General features: G+C 38.6%; 1 long non-coding RNA gene across 1 annotated transcript; it reads right to left on the bottom strand.

The window, feature by feature from the left end:
• Nucleotides 1-1,499: 1,499 nt before the first annotated feature.
• On the bottom strand, nucleotides 1,500-6,770 carry LOC119572239. Its single transcript, XR_005228706.1, has 2 exons — nucleotides 6,628-6,770; nucleotides 1,500-1,589 (listed from the first exon to the last, which is right to left on the bottom strand). It is a non-coding gene; the product is annotated as an uncharacterized LOC119572239 (long non-coding RNA).
• Between the last annotated feature and the right edge of the window lie 1,313 nt (nucleotides 6,771-8,083).

Here is an 8,083-nt window from a genome sequence, read left to right as displayed (position 1 = left end):
CAGCCCTATCTATACGCCAGCCCTATCTCGTATTCTAATGAGGGGTCTAAATGTAAAGGTTTAATTGCGTTTACAAAAGCGCTTGATGTGTTATTCGGGTATAAGTCAGATGATGCGAGGGATGTTATGTATATATACGCCTCTGTTTCCATCTTTGAAACAATGAATAGCATAAGGTAGGAGTGAGGTATTTATATTCCCTTGCCTGTGAAGTTTCCATATACCTCCCACAGAGCAAGTGAATCTGATTGTATGGTTACATTGTAACGTACCCTGAAGGGTCTGGTCGTGACATCAAGATGAAGATTAAAAAAGAAAAGAAAAAAGCGCGTGTTATGTCAGTATCCAATCACCTTCTACAATTACGGGTACGTTACGTCATCCTCAACGTTATGGTATACCCATATCTTGCGGGGGAGGGAGGTGTTACGTCATCCTCATGGTTATAGCACTGCTATATCCGGGGGGTGTGTTACGTCATCCTCAAAGGTCATCCTCGAGGTCATGGCAGTGCTATATCCGGGAGTGTGTTACGTCATCCTCATGGTTATGGTATAGCCATATCCGGGAGTGTGTTACGTCATCCTCATGGTTATGGCTGTGCTATATCCGGGAGTGTGTTACGTCATCCTCAAGGTCACATCCCGGATTTGGCATTTTACTATCTACTGGCCTGGACCAGGACTACGAGGAGGCTGATGACCACGCGGATCCAAAGTCCCAAATAAGAACCACCCGCTCAGCAAGGGCGGACATCACATTTTATATCTCACCTCGTTTAACAGAGTTCGTGTTAAGCACCCGACGCAGTAAGGTCAGCTCCGCCCTCTCCCTCTGGGCAGCTGGCTGCGACCACATACCGCCATACCCATAACTAGACATGTCTCGTGTGTTCTTATACTGCATGTGTCAACTCAGAAATAAAGAGTGAATGCCGTTATCAATACCCCTGCAAGCCAATGTAATTGGGTTCTATTCCCGTTATACTCTTCTCTTCTCTCTCTCTCTCTCTCTTTCTCTCTCTCTCTCTCTCTCTCTTCCCTCTCTCTCTCTCTTTCCCTCTCTCTCTCTCTCCCTCTCTCTCTCTCTCTCTCCTTTTCCGTTTCTCTCTGTAAAATGCTATGAGCTGGGTCTAAATGTCTAAATGAGTAAAAGCAGTATGCTGGGTCATGCGTCAGGTCAACATGCCTGGAGGGAGAGGGCTAGGCCGACCTTACCATGCTGGACGCTGGCGACGAACTGACGGGTCAAGCGAGGTCAGATAACATCGTCATCTACGCCCTCGCTAAGTGAATGGTTCCTAATTGGTACTTAGAGCCACATGGTAAACAGCCACGTGGTCCACTGGTAAAAGAAGTAGACTTATGTATATGCCATATTGCTCGGCCACCTACGGAGCCTTGCCCTCGAGGCGCCTTAGATGTCGCTGCAGCCTCGCCCTTTTGTTGGAATTTGTTTACTGAATGAGTACTTCAATGGATTCTGGAGAATAACAGTTCTTGTTGCTTCTTCCTTTATTCTCCATAACTGATGAAATACAATTTCTACATGTTCATCCATATCTTCCATGTCCGTACTCATACATAAAACTGCAACAAAACAATGTGGAACGTAACAACTGTGGCCATGTGGTCATATACACTATTAAACTTGCAATAATTCATACACTTAATTCAAATAAAGCACATCACTAAATGCTAACAAACATATAAAACATAAAATTATAATAATAGGATGCATAAACTAGTACAAAGAATGTAATTTACTTCCAAACCCCTACAATAGGGCCTGTTGCTGTTCGGCGACCACAGCTGCCATTGAAGTAAACAACCGCGTTCCAATACCCGTCTATGTATTCAACTTTGAAACATAGTCTTTTAAAACATTTTCATTCATCTTTACTTTCTTAATTGAGCTGCCACACTTACATGGCTACACTAAATTGTTTACAATTTACAATTAACATTATACTACCTTAAAACTATTTCTTTATAAAACTTCTTTCTAGAAAGTAAATACAAAAATAAAACATTAATCTTCTGAGGTATCACAAATAAAATAAATCTCTTTGCCGGGGACTTCCCTGGATATAAAGTATATTAAGTTGACTCAAATAAAACTTTATTCCCTATAATCTAATAACATAATTAGAATATGCATAGGTCTCTCAACATAAGTAAATTCTTTAATCATTTTACCATTTTTATCAAGACATGAATCAGACGTTTTGATCCTTTACAATCACAATATCTCCTACTTTTACATTTCTTCTGGGTTTAATCCACTTATCTCTTGATTGAAGAGCTTGTAAAAACTCTTTTGGCTAAATACTGTACTCTTCGCCACCTTTTCCTTGAATGTAGATCATTACTTTGTAAATTACCTGGTGGTGGCAATACAACCCTTGATTTCATTGTCAAAAGATGGTTAGGAGTTAGAGGATCCAAATTCTCTATTGGTTTAATACTGCCCAGTGTTAATGGACTACTATTGACGATGGATTCTGCTGTCTCTCCCATACACCTCCAAAAAGATGAACTGTCATTCTAAATTCCATTATTTCATATTCTAAATTACCATTTTTCCACTACAACAACCTAGGTAAATCTCTGTTCTGACATTCAATTTTAACTTGATGGTACATTCGCTTGATGTCACAAATAAATGCTACTGGTTCTTGGCGAAATCTGCCCAGTACTCCTGTAAGATTATTTGTTAAGTCTGGACCTTTCAAAAGGTTATCATTCAGTGATACATTGTGATAGCGAGCACTGCAGTCAAAAACTACTCTTATTTTTCCTGGCCTTTTGGGATGGTAAACACCATGATGTGGAATATACCAAACTTTGCCATCATCCTTACTTAATTCTTCCTTTCGGATTGGTTCTGCATAACCTTTCTCGATGAGATCATAAATTTGACATAATCTTTATAGTAATCTTTCTTTTGCTTGAATTAACTTTTAAGATTCATTAACCTGTACAAAACTGCATCTCTATTATTTGGGAACTTGAAAGCTACATTCTTTAAAGGCAGAGGCATTTCATAATGTCCTCTTTCAACCTGATGAATACCTTCTCTCATTCTTTTTATAAACATTTTATCATCTTGAGAAATAGGACAATCATCATTTACTTAATTAAAATCAAGTTCAAACATTTTTTTTTTTCACTTGCTCAGGATTAATAATCTCTTTGACCTTTCTAGGCACTGTGAGAAGACAACATTTTTTCTTGAATCATTGTTCTGAGTACTGTGACTACATCTACCTCCTTTGGATCAACACCTCTGACTTTACCTGCAATACCCCAACCAAGATCAGTTCGTTTTGCATAGGGATCATTCTCATTGCCAGTAATAATTTCCTTTGGCTTAATTGCCTTAATACAACTGAGACCTATCAGGAGTCCTACTTCTACATCATCATTGTAAGGCATCAGTTTCTCAAATATTCTTTCCAAATGTGGTCACTCTCTGGCAGTTTCAGGTCTTGGTATTACATCTTACCTGCAAGGAATTATTTCTCTAGAATAAGTATGAGGCAATGGTATATCTCTATTTTCATACACACCCTTTACAATTAGACCACAACTTTTAGAGCATGTAACAGTTTGTTCACCATTCATAGTAGCTAATCTTAGATGAACCTTTGTTCCACCAACGCCTAACTTACCTAGAGCACTGTTTTTAATAAAACATACATCAGACTGATCATCAAGTAATGCATACACCAAGACTTTTTTCTGCTCGTCACTTTTATGGTGCAACCACACAGGAACTATCATCGAGTTAACATCCATAGCAATACATTTGTTAACTGTAATTGTATTAGAAACAGCCTCTTTTTCTTATTCCTTAACTTGAACTTTATTTTCAGACTCCCATCTGTTCTTTTGTATTAGTGCATCATCATGGAGAGAAGTAGGATGTAATCTATTACAAATTTGCATTTGCTCCTTCGATGGCAATATCTTGATATGTGTCCTCTCTTTAGACAACCTCTACATAATTTGTTTTTATCAACAAAATTCCTTTTGTCTTTCAAATCCAAATTTAAAAACTTGTTACAGTTATTATGGTTATGTATCTGACTGCAAAATGGGCAAGCAAATCTACTGTTGTCACTCATTTTATCATTAATTTCTTTGGTTTCTGTCACAAAGCTCTTCACTGACCTTGACTTTTGTTTTTGTACATTTGCAGTTACATTACCTCTAACACCTTTATCTTGAACTGCAGTGATTGAAGTTATTGGGTTGCATGCCTTTGAAGCTTCTTTTCTTACAAATGTACAAAACTTTGTGAATGAGGGAAATTCTGCTTAATATAATAAGCCATCATCACTCTCATCATCAAGTTCACTGGCTTTATATAGCTCTTTATCTACAATTGTATAATTGTATAGATGTGGCAATTTTTGTAATATTCTCTGATTCTCTTTGGGATCATTTAATATATTTAAATATTGAATATTATTCATTGCTGTCTTGCATGTCTCCAAGGAATCAGAAAATTTCATCAAAGCTGGTCCATCATTCAGAGGAATCCTTGGCCACTCATGTAATTTCTTTCTATATTCATTAGTGATTACAAAGGCATTACCAAATCTTTGTTTTAAAAGCTAGAATTTCTAGCCTTATGGTAAGCTTCAGTAGTATCTAATAACAAAAGTCCACTTATAACTTCTTTTGCTTCTCCATCTGTATATTTGCTTAAATAATACATTCTTTCAGCTGCCACTTTAGTTTCTGACTCAATTAAAGTCTCAAACGACTTAACCCACATTGAATACTGAAGTATGTCACCTTTGAAGACTTCTGGTTCAGGCCTAGGAAGCGAGTCACAAATTTGCCTAGCACAAAGTATTTCAGCTAATTGTTGGATAGCATCCTTTTCTTCTGTTCTCCCTGAACAAGATTTTATTTTATTTTATTTTTTTTTATTAACTAACACCTCATTAGCTTTAGGATTTAGATTACTCACATATTCATCGTCAAGGTTTAGTTTCTCTCTCAAATCTTCTTTCTTACTAATTTGCAATCCATCATATTCTTCATTTGATTTAACTTTACTCTCAGATACAGAATGCTTTTGGTGTGGCAATGTTTCGAAATGGAACTCCACATACCTTCTTATGTAATCTTGCTTACTCTCAACCCCTGATTCTTCTAGTTTTACATTTTGAATTTCATTTTTGACTTTTAACATTCTAAGTCTAACTTTGCTAACTTCTTAATTAATTCTTTCTTACTTTTTGATGAAGAAATACTTGAACGCCTAGAATGCCCATTACTCCTAGTACTACATGTAACTTGTAAAAACTGTTTTGACCTTTCTCTAATATCAAATATAAGCCTTAGTGTATCTTCCTCACATTTAATATATTGATCTGAAAATTTATTAGAAGGCTCCAGAGCTTCATATCTATTATATGCATTCTATACAGCTTCAAACTTGGTTACTTGTGAAATCCTGGCTTCCTTAATTTGATTAAATTCTAGATCATCTAATCTATTATTTCTCTCTTCCAAGCAGAATTTGCACTCAAAAAATTTGTCTTAAAGACATCAATTTCATATTCATAACCTTTTTGAGTCTTAGTTCTAGATCTTACACTAGGTTCATTCTGAATAACATTCTCATGTACCTCTAACCCTTCAGGGTTTTCAACTTCAACAGTGTGACTCATGGTGTCAAAAACAGCAATTATAAATATACCAGTACTGCAACAGACACCAGTTAACCCACATAAACAATTACCTGTCTGCAGTTACCTTATTTTAATACCTGTTGTCCTCTTGCTGTGCTTGTCACTTCTGGTGCCTGTTGTTCTTGGAATGTTGTCGGTGGATGAACTATTTAAGATCACACTTGACTGCTGGGGAGAATCATCTACTCTACTGGCGCTGCAGCAAACAACTGTATTTGATAGAAGCTGTAGACTTGTTATGCAACTGATGTGTAGTACTGCCTTCTTTGGATAACACCTTTGTTTTCATACTTCTTGGATGAAATTAGACATGGCTTGTAATTTACTGTTGATGGATTTTCACTGACGAAGTGTTGGATTTTACTAGACTGGAGTTATGCTTTCAAGATGATTTACTTGGGTGGAGATTTACTGGGATGTAGTTTTACTAGGGTGGAGTTTTACTGTCGTGAAGTTATACTGGGGTGGAGTTTTTACTGTCGTGGAGTTATACAGGGTGGAGTTTTACTGTCGTGGAGTTATACTGGGGTGGAGTTTTTACTGTCGTGGAGTTATACAGGGTGGAGTTTTACTGTCGCTGCGGCCTCGCCCTTTTGTTGGAATATGTTTACTGAATGAATACTTCAATAGATTCTGGAGAAAAACAATTCTTGTTGCTTCTTCCTTTATTCTCCATAAGTGATGAACTACAATTTCTACATGTTCATCCATATCTTCCATGGCAGTACTCATATGTAAAACTGCAACAAAACAATGTGGAACGTAACAACTTTGGCCACGTGGTCATATACACTATTAAACTTGCAATAATTCATACACTTAATTCAATTAAAGCACATCACTGAATGCTAACAAACATATAAAGCATAAGATTATAATGTTAGGATGAATAAACTAGTACAAAGAATGTAATTCACCTCCAAACCCCTACAATAGGGCCTGGTGCTGTTAGGCGACCACAGCTGCCATTGAAGTAAACAACCGCGTTCCATACCTGTCTATGTATTCAACTTTGAAACATAGTCTTTTAAAACATTTTCATTCATCTTTACTTTCTTAATTGGGCTGCTACCCTTACATTAGATTTGCCTCAAGGGTGACCTAACTTGGCTGGTCGTCTCGCTCTCACGTGCTTATCCTGGTGCATCTTCGTGGCTGCTCATCCCTGTCGTCCTCTTCTTCCTGGTCCTTGGTATAATTTGTCCGTCCTTGACGTCCACACGTCCTCGACGTCACACGTCCTGAAAGTCTCGACAGGTCCTCCTTGACTTCGGATTCGTCTAGACTTTCTCGTAGTCCTCGTCCAGGCCTAACTCACCGGCGTCCTCGTCCACAGGTCCTCACAGATCTCGTTCAGGTACTTCTCGGTGGCATGCTCGTCCTCGTCCTCGTAATCTTCATCTGGACCACGGGCGTCAGGGCAGGGGCGGCAATTCAGTGCGGCTGATACCTGCGCTAACGAGCTCCTGGAGTTGACTGGATTTGCGGGCGTCCATCGGGCGTCGCCCATCTACAGCTCCTGGGGCGACTGGTACCTGCACTGGTGAGTTCCTGGTCCTTCGCTGGATCTATGGTCGTCTCGTCAGGTGGCACCTGTCCACTCATGGGGTGGCTTAACACCTGCTCTGGTCCGCGGGCCTATAGTGATCATCCAATGACATCCTTCCCACAGCATCCTAAGGTGACCGGTTCTGCAGCAGGGTCCTCCTTCGGTGCCATGTCGGTTATCGTCGGTCCGACTGCAATATATAGTCAGGGAACCAGATCATACACATAAGGGCCAGATAGCAAGAGAAAAAGAAAGGCAACAGAGAAGAGGGGGTGTTAAGTACCAAAAGCCGGTTATTAATATAAATTTGCGGTTTTTAATGTTCGTTTTTTAATTTTTTTTGTCTTTTTTTTCGTTTTGTGTTTTATTTCTCAAAGATAAAAAAGAAACTAAGATCGGGAGACATCAGTAGCGATCCGCATGGACCTGGCTTGAACTACCAACCGTCTCTGATAGATATGAGAGTAGTTAAGGGAAATGACAACAGCAATCTGCAAGGATTTACTTGAACCAATTGTCGTCACACAGAGAAGAAATAAATGTACGAGTTACTCGTCATGAATGACAAAATCGCGGGCTAAAGAGATATATCATAGATCTTTACGCTGCCACTAAGACAGCAACAAACACTATTAATGAAAAGGTTTCAGTGTCTTTTGTTCTGCATGGATGAGTGAGTAAGTGAATATTTGTGTGTGTGTGTGTGTGATACAGCGAGAGTGAATGAGAGTGAAAGCGAGAGTGACCTCGCACAGAGAACGAATCACAAACATGAATATTAACGTTCACTATAACAAAACTAAGTTAAATTAGCAATGCTAGCT

Source organism: Penaeus monodon, chromosome 4, assembly GCF_015228065.2.
Source record: "Penaeus monodon isolate SGIC_2016 chromosome 4, NSTDA_Pmon_1, whole genome shotgun sequence".
NCBI lineage: Eukaryota > Metazoa > Arthropoda > Malacostraca > Decapoda > Penaeidae > Penaeus > Penaeus monodon.
This window is presented reverse-complemented; position numbering and strand designations above follow the sequence as displayed.